This window comes from Pectinophora gossypiella, chromosome 17 (genome assembly GCF_024362695.1).
Source record: "Pectinophora gossypiella chromosome 17, ilPecGoss1.1, whole genome shotgun sequence".
Classification (NCBI taxonomy): domain Eukaryota; kingdom Metazoa; phylum Arthropoda; class Insecta; order Lepidoptera; family Gelechiidae; genus Pectinophora; species Pectinophora gossypiella.
Genome location: NC_065420.1, coordinates 14046638 through 14060493, shown reverse-complemented (window position 1 = coordinate 14060493; position 13856 = coordinate 14046638). Strand labels below are relative to the sequence as shown.

Here is a 13856-nt window from a genome sequence, read left to right as displayed (position 1 = left end):
GGTTTTTGAAAAATAGCCAAACAAAACAACAAAACAGGCTAAGAGTAGCTCCACTCCAAGAATTAATTAATGACGAGTTTATTTTAGGAGAAGGTGGAGTAGAACCTGGTAAAATTTATTTACCTAGCTCATTCACAGGGGGTCCACGATACATGAAAAAGAAATACCTGGATGCTATAGCAATGGTAAACAGGTTAGGTCCACCATCATATTTTTTAACTTTAACATGTAACCCCAACTGGCCTGAAATAAAAAATTCAACATTATCAGGTCGATCAAAAGACCCCCTTACTTGTGCTCGAGTTTTCAACTTAAAACTCGGAGAGTTATTAAAAGATTTAAAATCGGGTAAATGGTTCGGAAAAATTGTTTATATAATGCATGTTATAGAGTTCCAAAAAAGAGGACTACCACATGCGCATATTGCTTTTAGAGTGGAAGGTGGTGGACCAGTAGAAAGTCTGGATATTGATAAGTTTGTTCGAGCTACCATACCTGATCCAGCACAAACTTTATTATACAAAGTTGTCATGGATCACATGATACACGGTCCATGCGGCCCTCCTTACCGAACTAATTTGCCGTGTTGGAATAGTGAGAAAAAAAACTGTTTAAAATATTTTCCAAAAAAAGAAACACCAGTCACCTTCAGTGACGATAGAGGTTTTATACATTTACGTCGCAATAGTAAAAATCAGGCGATTATTAAATATCGCGGCAGAGACGTAATAGTTAATGATTTGTGGGTCGTTCCTTATAATCCTGCTCTTCTCCTAAAATATGATGCTCACATAAATTTAGAAGTGTCCACACAGCGTGCTATAATTAAGTATTTATTTAAATATATGACAAAAGGACCTGATGAAGCCCGTATTGCCGTTGTTGATGAAGAACATCGTGAGGATGAAATCGAACAATATGTCACTAAGCGATATATTAGTTCTAGCGAAGCAGCGTGGCGTGTTCTCGAATTTGATATTGTAGCTAGGAACCCTACGGTAAAAATGTTAACAGTACATTTGCCCGATCAAAATTCGGTATTTTTTAAGCCTGGCCACGCGAACGAGGCAGTTAATAATGCAGGTTCAGATCTTTTAGACTATTTCAGTAGGCCTTTAACTGAGGAGTTTGATCGGGTATCCTACTTAGACTTTTTTGAAAATTATAACATTCATGCGAAAGATCCTTGTTTAAAGACAGTTCAGGCGGTGCAAATGCAAAACGGCAAATTTCTTACGCGGAGAATGCGGGGTGAGCTCGTCGCGCGTCTATTTTGGGTCGCGCCGAACAGAGGTGAACAGTTCTTTTTAAGACTTCTTTTAAGTGTTTACCCTTGTCGTAGTTTCGCGGATTTACTTCAAATTGGAGGTCCAAATTGCACAACTTTTCAAGAAGCTGCCAAATTCGTAGGACTTGCGGACGACGCAGTCGAATATGAACGGGCTATGGAAGAAGCTTCCACTTTTTTAACCGGACCACGACTTCGTAGCTTTTTTGTAACGCTGGCTGTTAATGGTGCCTCAGTGGCGTCACTGTGGAACACGTATAAACGTCAATTGGCCGAAGATTTCCTTTATAGGGTGCCAGATGACGAAGAAAACGCGTTTAACATGTGCCTCATTCAAATAGATAGAATGCTACGCAGACACGGAACTTCGTTAATAGAACAAGGTTTGCCGGAAGTAATTTATAGGTCAACAGAGTTGGATAGGGAACGCACTGAATATGATTTAGATAGTTTGAAATCATACGTAGAAGAGTGGTTGCCACAGTTATCTCCCGATCAACGTGCCATATTCGATTACGTGGAAAAGCTTTGCGTTGATAGTGTTTACCGAGAATCCAACAACTGTGCGATTTTTATCGATGGTCCCGCCGGCACCGGGAAAACGCTTTTATTGAAGGTCATAACTGCATATATCCGCGGTAACCTTAAAGGTATAGCTTTAACCTGTGCATCGTCTGCAATTGCTGCTCAAAATTACACAAACGGAATGACGGCTCATTCCTTGTTTAGATTTCCTTTACATCTATTAGATGATAGCGGATACTGGAACATCTCAAATGGTACTCAAAGAGCTGAATTGATTTATAATTCTAATCTCATTGTGTATGATGAGGCGCCGATGGCTCATAAATACCTTATAAATTTATTAAATAGATCATTGCAGGATTTGATGAGGTCAGACAAAATTTTTGGTTCTAAAATAATTATTTTTGCAGGAGATTTTCGTCAAATTCCTCCTGTAGTCCCAGAAGCACGAACGAATTTTGATATATTAAACGCGTCACTAAAAACTTCACCTATTTGGAAACAATTGAAAAAATTTAGTTTGGTAACTTCACAGAGATGTAAGGATGACGCACAGTATGCAGAATTTCTTTTAAAACTGGGTTCAAATTTATTACCTACTCTTAGGTTAGAAACAAATAATAATGATTTGCAGTTAGTCCAACTTGAATCCATTGATTATGTTACTGAATTAGAAGATTTAATTGATTTTGTATTCCCAGAAGTTACCCTTACTGAGCCAGGCGTATGCTCCTTCAGAGCGATTCTATGCACCCGTAACGATGCAGTTAGAGAAATTAATGCCGTTATTTTAGACAAACTACCAGGAGAAGTATTACATTTTTATGCAATAGACAAAGTTTTAAGCGACAACGCTGATCAAGTATATTTTAGTCCCGAATTTTTACATACACTTCGACCACAAGGTGTTCCAGATTTCGACTTACAATTAAAATTAGAATGTGTTTGTGTAATCACGCGTAATCTTAGTTTCGCGGACGGCTTAGTAAATGGCACCAAAGTAATAGTCGTTGAAACATCTCCATATATTATTAAAGTTCGGAAACAAGGTGAACTAGGAGATTATTTGATCCCTCGAATTCTTTTTAAAGCGCCTATAGAACATAACAGCCCTTACGAGATGTGTCGCCGTCAATTCCCATTGCAGGTGTGTTATGCAATGACCATTCACAAGAGCCAGGGTCAAACGATTAGTCGCGTTGGGGTCGATCTTAGATCTGACATGTTTAGTCACGGTCAACTGTATGTAGCTTTAGGTCGCGTTCGCGAAAGACGTGACATAAAAGTACTACTACCCAGGCACCGAATCGAAAATGACCAACCTTTCTCGAATAACGTTATCATATCGGAACTTTTAAGTTTAACGTAACTTTATTAGGGTGGCACTTCTTGAAAAGACTAAACAGTTCATCTCTGTTATTAAGCTTATTGGGTTTTTTTAGATCGGTTAAATCATGTGCTGAAATTATCGTATATTGCGAATTATTTATTATTATTTATATTCATTCTATCTTGTTTTTTCTTCTTTTCGTATAATTTAACGATAAAACTGACTTTAACAAGCTTGCACTCGATTTGATGATGGTTACATTGAATTTCAAAGCTAGGTTTTCCATTTTATTAGTCACAATCACTGAATTAAAATGTGTGTTAATCAATTGGCAATGTGTGCATGCCCTTCCCAGCCGTTAACGCTGTGGAAGCTCATCTTTAGGGGACGAGAGAACGGGCGTGAAGTGAACTGGCAGGATGAACACTTGGCTGCGGGTGCGACCGGCGCATGGGAGTGAAGTGGAGCTGGCTGGAAGATGGAGGCAGGTATCACTCGATTGCTTTAGCTGAGTTCCACTCAGATCAAGTAAGCTGTCATATGGATGAATGTCGCAGGTTGGAATGATCCGGAGTAGAACTGTCGGTGTCGTTCCCATCGTCGTAGGCATTTTCGGTGGATTTTGTAGGTCGTTCAACAATGGTTGCGTGAGTTTTAGCTGTCAAGCTGCTATGCCGTGCTAGCCGATTCTTGCGATCTGGGATACAAGGGATGGACGTATCCTGTGGAATGATCGTGTCAGTGAAGGTTTGAATGTCGCTTAGGACTGGAAAGGAGGGAGTACGGAAACTGTAATCAGTATTCAGGATCTCGCTGTACATGGACAATGTTTAGTTTAGGTGTATTAAAGTGGTAATTGTTCGAAGTTATTTGAAAATAATTCTGTTTCAGTGTTTAAGCGCTAAAACTGTTTGTTTTTTGTAAGCAAACGTATGATTTATTGATGTTCATTTTTTACTTTATAACGCTATACAAATGATTTTGTTACCAAATTTAAGTGCGTATATAAACAATAAATGAATACTAAAATATTTCGGTGAAGACACCAATGATGTTTATTGATACATTTTTCTCCTAAGTGTTACTTTCTCAACTTAAAGCAATAAGTTATGCAGTAATTATACTTCTACGAGTATATTTAAACAAATCATCATTCAAAAGCATTTTACCCAATACCTAACTTACATTAAGTAAAATTTATCTTTGTCATTTCAGTGACTTATTTTTTTATCATTCACTAAGCAGTAAGCAAAATATATTTACTAAAATAATAAAAAAAAATACGATATTCATGGTAAGTTGGATTAGCTATTTTATAATACAAACGACTTGATATTTTCATTCATTAATTCAGGAAAATAAATGTACAATGAAAAATAAGTTTTTATAACCGATTAAATTTGTGTAATGTGTAGTTTTACTCATCAATATAGTAAAAAAATATAATTTGCATTAAAATTGTACTAAAGAATATTTTATACTAGCGTATATTAGTAACTTAAGTTAGAATTAAGTAAACAAACAAAAAAAATATAAATATAAGGAACAAAAAAAAAGGAAGGCCTTAAAATAATAAATATAAGGAAGAAAGAAAACTCCGGATCCGGATCTGTTTACTCATCATCAAGGAAACTTTAAGAAATAACATTACTTCAAATGTCTGCTCGAAGAAAGATTCAGAAACTTAAACAATTGCCAAGCTGGAAATCGATTAATGAGTACACATAAACGCTACATAGTAAAACTCGCGTGTCCTGTGATGGATACAGTATATTATACATTAGCATTCAATGGTGTATGAATCGTCATCGTCATTGTGTCAGCAAAGACGCATCATCAATTGCACAGATTTGTGGCTACAAATATATAAATGAAAAGTGTTATTTAGAACATTATTTATTGTGTTGTGCAATAAAATAAGTCAGTAATTACCTGTATCCGGCAGTGCGAACAATTTCATTCATAAACATGGGTAAATATGACGACTGTCAGATGGGCTAAACATGAAAAAAAGTCCTTAAACAAAATCCCATTGTTTCGCTATTGTGTTTGAAAATCTAAGCCACAGGAGGATATTAAGTACACCATGCTTTACCTTTAATGGCGTATGTAAAAATAATTAAGCCTATAATCAACAAAGAATGTTCTATACCATCTTAAGCAAATTCAAAAACAAATTTGATCATGTTAATTTCTGGCCTCCCACAAGCGGGTCTCACCAGTATTGACAGAAGAATGATCACTCATCGATACAAAACATACATAAAGTAATTAATACATGTATACAGGCTAAATAAAGTGAAATTGCTAGAAAATACCTGCTACTTGGAAAAACAACAATTGGAGAAGAAAGCACTACCTAACAACGTGAAACTTTGATATTCAAATTTTCAAATAAAATATGGCTAAAACAAAAAAAAATACTTAAAAATTGAAAGGTAAAAGAAAACGCCTTTATTTAAAAAAATAGAACGCGAGTCATATTTTATATATTCTGGTAAAATTGTACAGTTTTAAATGTTACCAAATACACCAAATGTTATTAGAAATGAAAGTAACTGCAAATAGTTTAATTCATATGTGTACAGTCATAACCAACAAACTACCTACGTAATATTTTAAGATAATAGTTTTTTTTAAAGTCTACATTCGTTATTTATTTACTTATAATGACGTAAATAACAAACAAATATGCTTGTTATTAATTTGCATACACCTACAGTAAATCCAACTTACCATGAATATACATACAATAATATATAATATAATATACATAGTAAGTGCAGAATAAAAACTTAGGGATTACATGGTTTTATGTTTTCCAGTGGATCTGGTTAGAGCTATGTCACGCTAAATTGTGTTCTTTGCATTTCTTCTTACAATACTTTTCAATAGAACACTGTTTCGCATGAGACGGTTCCTCAAAAAACATAATATCGTGTATGAGCTAAACTAAAACTTAGGTTTTATATGGTTTTATGTTTTCCAGTGGATCTGGTTAGAGCTATGTCACGCTAAATGGTGTTTTTTGCATTTCTTCTTACAATACTTTTCAATAGAACACTGTTTCGCATGAGACGGTTCCTCAAAAAACATAATATCGTGTATGAGCTAAACTAAAACTTAGGGTTTTACATGGTTTTATGTTTTCCAGTGGATCTGGTTAGAGCTATGTCACGCTAAATGGCGTTCTTTGCATTTCTTCTTACAATACTTTTCAATAGAACACTGTTTCGCATGAGACGGTTCCTCAAAAAACATAATATCGTGTATGAGCTAAACAAAAACTTAGGTTTTATATGGTTTTATGTTTTCCAGTGGATCTGGTTAGAGCTATGTCACGCTAAATGGTGTTCTTTGCATTTCTTCTTACAATACTTTTCAATAGAACATTGTTTCGCATGAGACGGTTCCTCAAAAAACATAATATCGTGTATGAGCTAAACAAAAACTTAGGTTTTATATGGTTTTATGTTTTCCAGTGGGTCTGGTTAGAGCTATGTCACGCTAAATGGTGTTCTTTGCATTTCTTCTTACAATACTTTTCAATAGAACACTGTTTCGCATGAGACGGTTCCTCAAAAAACATAATATCGTGTATGAGCTAAACAAAAACTTAGGTTTTATATGGTTTTATGTTTTCCAGTGGATCTGGTTAGAGCTATGTCACGCTAAATGGTGTTCTTTGCATTTCTTCTTGCAATACTTTTCAATAGAACACTGTTTCGCATGACACGGTTCCTCAAAAAAGATAATATCGTGTATGAGCTAAACTAAAACTTAGGTTTTACATGGTTTTATGTTTTCCAGTGGATCTGGTTAGAGCTATGTCACGCTAAATTGTGTTCTTTGCATTTCTTCTTACAATACTTTTCAATAGAACACTGTTTCGCATGAGACGGTTCCTCAAAAAACATAATATCATGTATGAGCTAAACTAAAACTTAGGTTTTATATGGTTTTATGTTTTCCAGTGGATCTGGTTAGAGCCATGTCATGCTAAATGGTGTTTTCTGCATTTCTTCTTGCAATACTTTTCAATAGAACACTGTTTCGCATGAGACGGTTCCTCAAAAAACATAATATCGTGTATGAGCTAAACTAAAACTTAGGTTTTATATGGTTTTATGTTTTCCAGTGGATCTGGTTAGAGCTATGTCACGCTAAATTGTGTTCTTTGCATTTCTTTTTACAATACCTAATATCGTGTATGAGCTAAACAAAAACTTAGGTTTTATATGGTTTTATGTTTTCCAGTGGATCTGGTTAGAGCTATGTCACGCTAAATGGCGTTCTTTGCATTTCTTCTTACAATACTTTTCAATAGAACACTGTTTCGCATGAGACGGTTCCTCAAAAAACATAATATCGTGTATGAGCTAAACAAAAACTTAGGTTTTATATGGTTTTATGTTTTCCAGCGGATCTGGTTAGAGCTATGTCACGCTAAATGGTGTTCTTTGCATTTCTTCTTACAATACTTTTCAATAGAACACTGTTTCGCATGAGACGGTTCCTCAAAAAACATAATATCGTGTATGAGCTAAACTAAAACTTAGGTTTTATATGGTTTTATGTTTTCCAGTGGATCTGGTTAGAGCTATGTCACGCTAAATGGTGTTTTTTGCATTTCTTCTTACAATACTTTTCAATAGAACACTGTTTCGCATGAGACGGTTCCTCAAAAAACATAATATCGTGTATGAGCTAAACTAAAACTTAGGGTTTTACATGGTTTTATGTTTTCCAGTGGATCTGGTTAGAGCTATGTCACGCTAAATGGCGTTCTTTGCATTTCTTCTTACAATACTTTTCAATAGAACACTGTTTCGCATGAGACGGTTCCTCAAAAAACATAATATCGTGTATGAGCTAAACAAAAACTTAGGTTTTATATGGTTTTATGTTTTCCAGCGGATCTGGTTAGAGCTATGTCACGCTAAATGGTGTTCTTTGCATTTCTTCTTACAATACTTTTCAATAGAACACTGTTTCGCATGAGACGGTTCCTCAAAAAACATAATATCATGTATGAGCTAAACAAAAACTTAGGTTTTATATGGTTTTATGTTTTCCAGTGGATCTGGTTAGAGCTATGTCACGCTAAATGGTGTTCTTTGCATTTCTTCTTACAATACTTTTCAATAGAACACTGTTTCGCATGAGACGGTTCCTCAAAAAACATAATATCATGTATGAGCTAAACAAAAACTTAGGTTTTATATGGTTTTATGTTTTCCAGTGGATCTGGTTAGAGCTATGTCACGCTAAATGGTGTTCTTTGCATTTCTTCTTGCAATACTTTTCAATAGAACACTGTTTCGCATGACACGGTTCCTCAAAAAACATAATATCGTGTATGAGCTAAACTAAAACTTAGGTTTTATATGGTTTTATGTTTTCCAGTGGATCTGGTTAGAGCTATGTCACGCTAAATTGTGTTCTTTGCATTTCTTCTTACAATACTTTTCAATAGAACACTGTTTCGCATGAGACGGTTCCTCAAAAAACATAATATCGTGTATGAGCTAAACTAAAACTTAGGGTTTTTTACATGGTTTTATGTTTTCCAGTGGATCTGGTTAGAGCTATGTCACGCTAAATGGTGTTCTTTGCATTTCTTCTTACAATACTTTTCAATAGAACACTGTTTCGCATGAGACGGTTCCTCAAAAAACATAATATCGTGTATGAGCTAAACAAAAACTTAGGTTTTATATGGTTTTATGTTTTCCAGTGGATCTGGTTAGAGCTATGTCACGCTAAATGGTGTTCTTTGCATTTCTTCTTGCAATACTTTTCAATAGAACACTGTTTCGCATGACACGGTTCCTCAAAAAAGATAATATCGTGTATGAGCTAAACTAAAACTTAGGTTTTACATGGTTTTATGTTTTCCAGTGGATCTGGTTAGAGCTATGTCACGCTAAATTGTGTTCTTTGCATTTCTTCTTACAATACTTTTCAATAGAACACTGTTTCGCATGACACGGTTCCTCAAAAAACATAATATCGTATATGAGCTAAACTAAAACTTAGGGTTTTACATGGTTTTATGTTTTCCAGTGGATCTGGTTAGAGCTATGTCACGCTAAATTGTGTTCTTTGCATTTCTTCTTACAATACTTTTCAATAGAACACTGTTTCGCATGACACGGTTCCTCAAAAAACATAATATCGTGTATGAGCTAAACAAAAACTTAGGGTTTTACATGGTTTTATGTTTTCCAGTGGATCTGGTTAGAGACATGTCACGCTAAATAGCATTCTTGTCATTTCTTCTTTCCATCCTTTATATTATATTAAATAATATTTCATACGGTATTATTTCGTTCTTTAATTTAATGTGTTTTTAGTGCTTCTGAATGTGATTTTGTTTTAAATACTTAGCTTATTAGCATTCATCAGTATCCAAGAATTCATCATACCACTGCTAATCAATAAACAAACATCGGTCTTAGCGTTTAAATACCGAAAAAATACCTGCCTGTTCATTTATTACTTGTTTCATTAAACAGGAATTTGCATATCGATCGTTTTCAATTAACTTCGAACAGTTACAACTACACGTAAACTGAGCATGTAGTCTATTTACAGCAAGATCGTGACCGCTGACTGCAGCTCTCCTTCTCCCTCCATTTCACTCCCAACCGACATTTTCACCTTTGCTGATATGATTACTCCACAGGATACCTCCATCCCCTGCATACCTGGTCGCTAGATTCGGCTGGCACGTCATATCGGTTTGACAGCCAACTCACGTAACTATTGTTGATCGACCCACAGTCCACTGAAGTGCCTACGATGAAGGGAACAACATGGACAGTTCTACTCCGAATTACTCCAACCCATGCGATGTTCATCCATGCGACAACCCACCTGATCTGAGTGGAACTTAACTGAAGCAAGAGAGTGATGCCTAATTCCATCTGCCAACTAGCTCCACTTCTCTCCCGTGCACCAGTCGCACCCACACCGACGTGTTCATCTTGCCAGTTTTCCTCACACCCGTCCACTTGTCTCTTGAAGATTGGCGTCCACAACACCAACGGTTGGTTAGGTCATGCAAGCATTGTTACAATTGATAAAAACACATATTTTCATTTAGTGAATGTGATAACCTGTACTAATAATTTGGTCAACTTAGCGATGATAACTCAATGTAAGTATTAACAAACTCGGTACGTGTTTGTTATTGTCAATAATATCTTTAAATTATACAACTCGCTTATGTTTGACAATTACTGAGTAATTGCTTTGCTTATTGCATGCTAATTGCTGAAAATTGCTTTTTATTTTAAATTCCTTAGCTAAAAATTGCTTTTTCTTTCACATTTCTCTGCTTATTGAATGACTATTGCTAACTCATTAGATAGAACCTACTTCTCATATAAGTAGGTGGATGCGGCCTCGATTAGCGGGGGAACCACATGAAAAAAAGCGAGCTACTGGGTGTACCTCCTGGGTAGTTTGGAAATCACCTAATATATATATGTATATATTTATAAATAAAAGTTAATATATATAAATTAACATTATTTTTTTTTAACAGGAAATGCACAATGCTAAAAACTGCGTAGGAGATTTTAATACAATAGTACTACCAAGCCTGATGTTGGCCGCTATTTCAATGAATGCAGCAGTGTGACAGCTAGCAATCAAAAGTAACAAGATATCGAGGTACGTTAAATGACGATCACGACCACTTTGGCAAAAACGTATCGCTATAGACTAAGGAAAAAAAATAATATATATTTTATTTACAGGAAATGCAGATGGCAATAAACTGTGTAGGAGTTCATGATTGCAATAGAATAAAATCGACCAAGCCTGAAGTCAGCAGCCCCCCTTCAATGAATGCAGCAGTGTGACAGCCAGCAATCAAAAGTTACAAGATATCGAGGTACGTTTCATGACGACCACGACTATTTTGGCAAAAACGTATCGCTATAGACTAAGGAAAAAAATAATAATATATATTTTATTTACAGGAAATGCAGATGGCAATAAACTGTGTAGAAGTTCATGATTGCAATAGAATAAAATCGACCAAGCCTGAAGTCAGCAGCCCCTTCAATGAATGCAGCAGTGTGACAGCCAACAATCAAAAGTTACAAAATATCGAGGTACGTTTCATGACGACCACGACTATTTTGGCAAAAACGTATCGCTATCGACTAAGGAAAATAAATTATATATTTTATTTACAGGAAATGCAGAAGGCAAAAAACTGCGTAGGAGATCATTAATACAAAAGTATTATATAAACCAAACCTGATGTTGCCAGCTCCTTCAATGAATGCAGCAGTGTGACAGCCAACAATCAAAAGTAACAAGATATCGAGGTACGTTACATGACGACCACAACTATTTTTGCAAAAACGTATTGCTATCGACTAAGGAAAATAAATTACATATAATATTTAATTATATGTTTTATTTACAGGAAATGCAGAAGGCAAAAAACTGCGTAGGAGATCATTAAACAATAGTATTATATAAACCAAACCTGATGTTGGCCGCTCATTCAAAGAATGCAGCAGTGTGACAGCCAGCAATCAAAAATAACAAGATGTCGAGGTACGTTACATGACGATCACGACCACTTTGGCATAAACGTATCGCTATAGACTAAGGATAAAAATGTAATATATATATTTTATTCACAGGAAATGCAGAGTATAATAAACTGTGTAGGAGATTATGATTGCAATAGAATAAAATCGACCAAGCCTGAAGTCCTTCAATGCACGCAGCAGTGTGACAGCCAGCAATCAAAAGTTACAAGATATCGAGGTACGTTACATGACGACCACGACCACTTTGGCAAAAACGTATCGCTATCGACTAAGAAAAGGATATTATACCTATACGAATTAATATTATTTTATTTTTAACAGGAAATACAGAAGGCAAAGAAGCAGATGTCATCAAAGAAGATCTTTGTTCCTGCAATGTTTCCGCAGACGATACAACCAACAGAGCGAAGTGGAAGGAAAAGACTCGGAATAAAGACCCCACCACCATACAGGGAACAATGCAAGGGAGAGAGAGAGAATATAATGTTATATTTTTATTTTTTGATAACATAAAATAAACCAACAATATCCTACACAATTTTTTTATTTCTTTTTGTGTCTGTCTTAATAGTTATTACAAATCTGTGATGCGAAACAAACTATACGAAAACGTCAATCCACATACAACGCCCGCGAAGCTGCTTTAGCAGCGAGCGCACTTAGCACCATCTAGTTATAATATATATAGCTACAAACCCACTGACTGACTGACTGACTGACTCACTGACATAATTGTTCTCCCAGAAGGAGCGTCGGGGGGTCAAAATGATGTATGGGGGGTGTGATCGGGACCTCCCGGTGAGTATGGGAAAAATCCCAAATCTTGGAAAACTGCTCCGCATCAGGGAGACGCCCTACAGTCTGGCGCAACTATTATACCTGGATCAAATTTTTTTTCGCAAAATCTATTTAAATCTTGGTCAAATTCTATTGTGGGTGAAAAAAAATCAAAATGGCGGAAAAACAAGATGGCCGCCATACAAAATTTTGTTTTTCCAGAAAATGTCTCAGGGGTAAAAATTGTGTATGGGAGTGTAATCGGAGTGTCTTGTTGAGTATGGAGACACTTCTCTTTCTTCAAATCTGCTCCGCATCAGGGAGACACCCTACGGCCTGGCAAAACTATCGCACCTGGAACGATTATTTTTTCACAGAACCTATTTAAATCTTGGTCAAATCCAATCCACGGTGAAAAAAAACCAAAATGGCGGAAAAACAAGATGGCCGCCATACCAAATTTTCGTTTTTCCCGAAAATGCCTCGGAGGTAAAAATGATGTATAGGAATGTGATCGGAACGTCATGTCAAGTATGAAAATACATCTGGGTTTTCGATAGCTGCTCCGCATCAGGAAGACACCCTACGGCCTGGCAAAACTATCGCACCTGGAACTTTTTTGTTTTCACGAAACCTATTTAAATCTTGGTCAAATTTTATCGCGGGTGAAAAAAAAAACAAAATGGCCGAAAAACAAGATGGCCGCCATACAAATTTTTGTTTTTCCAGAAAATGTCTCGGGTGTAAAAATTATGTATAGGGGTGTGATCGGAACGTCATCTTGGAAAACTGCTCCGCATCAGGGAGACACCCTACGGCCTGGCTAACCTATCGCACCTGGAACAATGATTTTTTCGCACAACGTATTTAAATCTTGGTCAAATCCAATCGCCGGTGAAAAAAAACCAAAATGGCGGAAAAACAAGATGGCCGCCATACAAAGTTTTGTTTTTCCAGAAAATGTCTCGGGTGTAAAAATGATGTATAGGGGTGTGATCGGAACGTCATCTTGGAAAACTGCTCCGCATCAGGGAGACACCCTACGGCCTGGCAAAACTATAGCACCTAGAACTTTTTTGATTTCCCGACACCTATTTAAGTCTTGGTCAAATTCTATCGCGGTAAAAAATGGCGGGAAAACAAGACACGCGAGCAGCTTGCTGCGAGCGAACCACGCGACATCTAGTTACAATATATAACTATTTTGGTGTTAAAAAAATATAGACCCGCAAATACCCTCATTCCCTGCCTGTCATTCCTCTGGGCGCGCTCAGCGACTCAGTCTGTTTGCGTATTGCAGTGCTCAATGAACCGTGGAGGCTGCCTCCCGCGGCACAGTCCGCGCCACCGATCCTTA

At 36.3% G+C, this 13856-nt stretch overlaps 2 long non-coding RNA genes across 2 annotated transcripts; both read left to right on the top strand.

Annotated features, from left to right (window-relative positions):
- The first annotated feature begins 6687 nt into the window (after positions 1-6687).
- LOC126374249 (uncharacterized) lies at positions 6688-10261 on the top strand. Its single transcript, XR_007567418.1, has 3 exons — positions 6688-6763; positions 7375-7538; positions 8360-10261. It is a non-coding gene; the product is annotated as an uncharacterized LOC126374249 (long non-coding RNA).
- Positions 10262-10386: 125 nt separating this feature from the next.
- LOC126374246 (uncharacterized) lies at positions 10387-12223 on the top strand. Its single transcript, XR_007567415.1, has 7 exons — positions 10387-10823; positions 10910-11046; positions 11135-11269; positions 11354-11488; positions 11590-11723; positions 11813-11939; positions 12044-12223. It is a non-coding gene; the product is annotated as an uncharacterized LOC126374246 (long non-coding RNA).
- The last annotated feature ends 1633 nt before the right edge of the window (positions 12224-13856 follow it).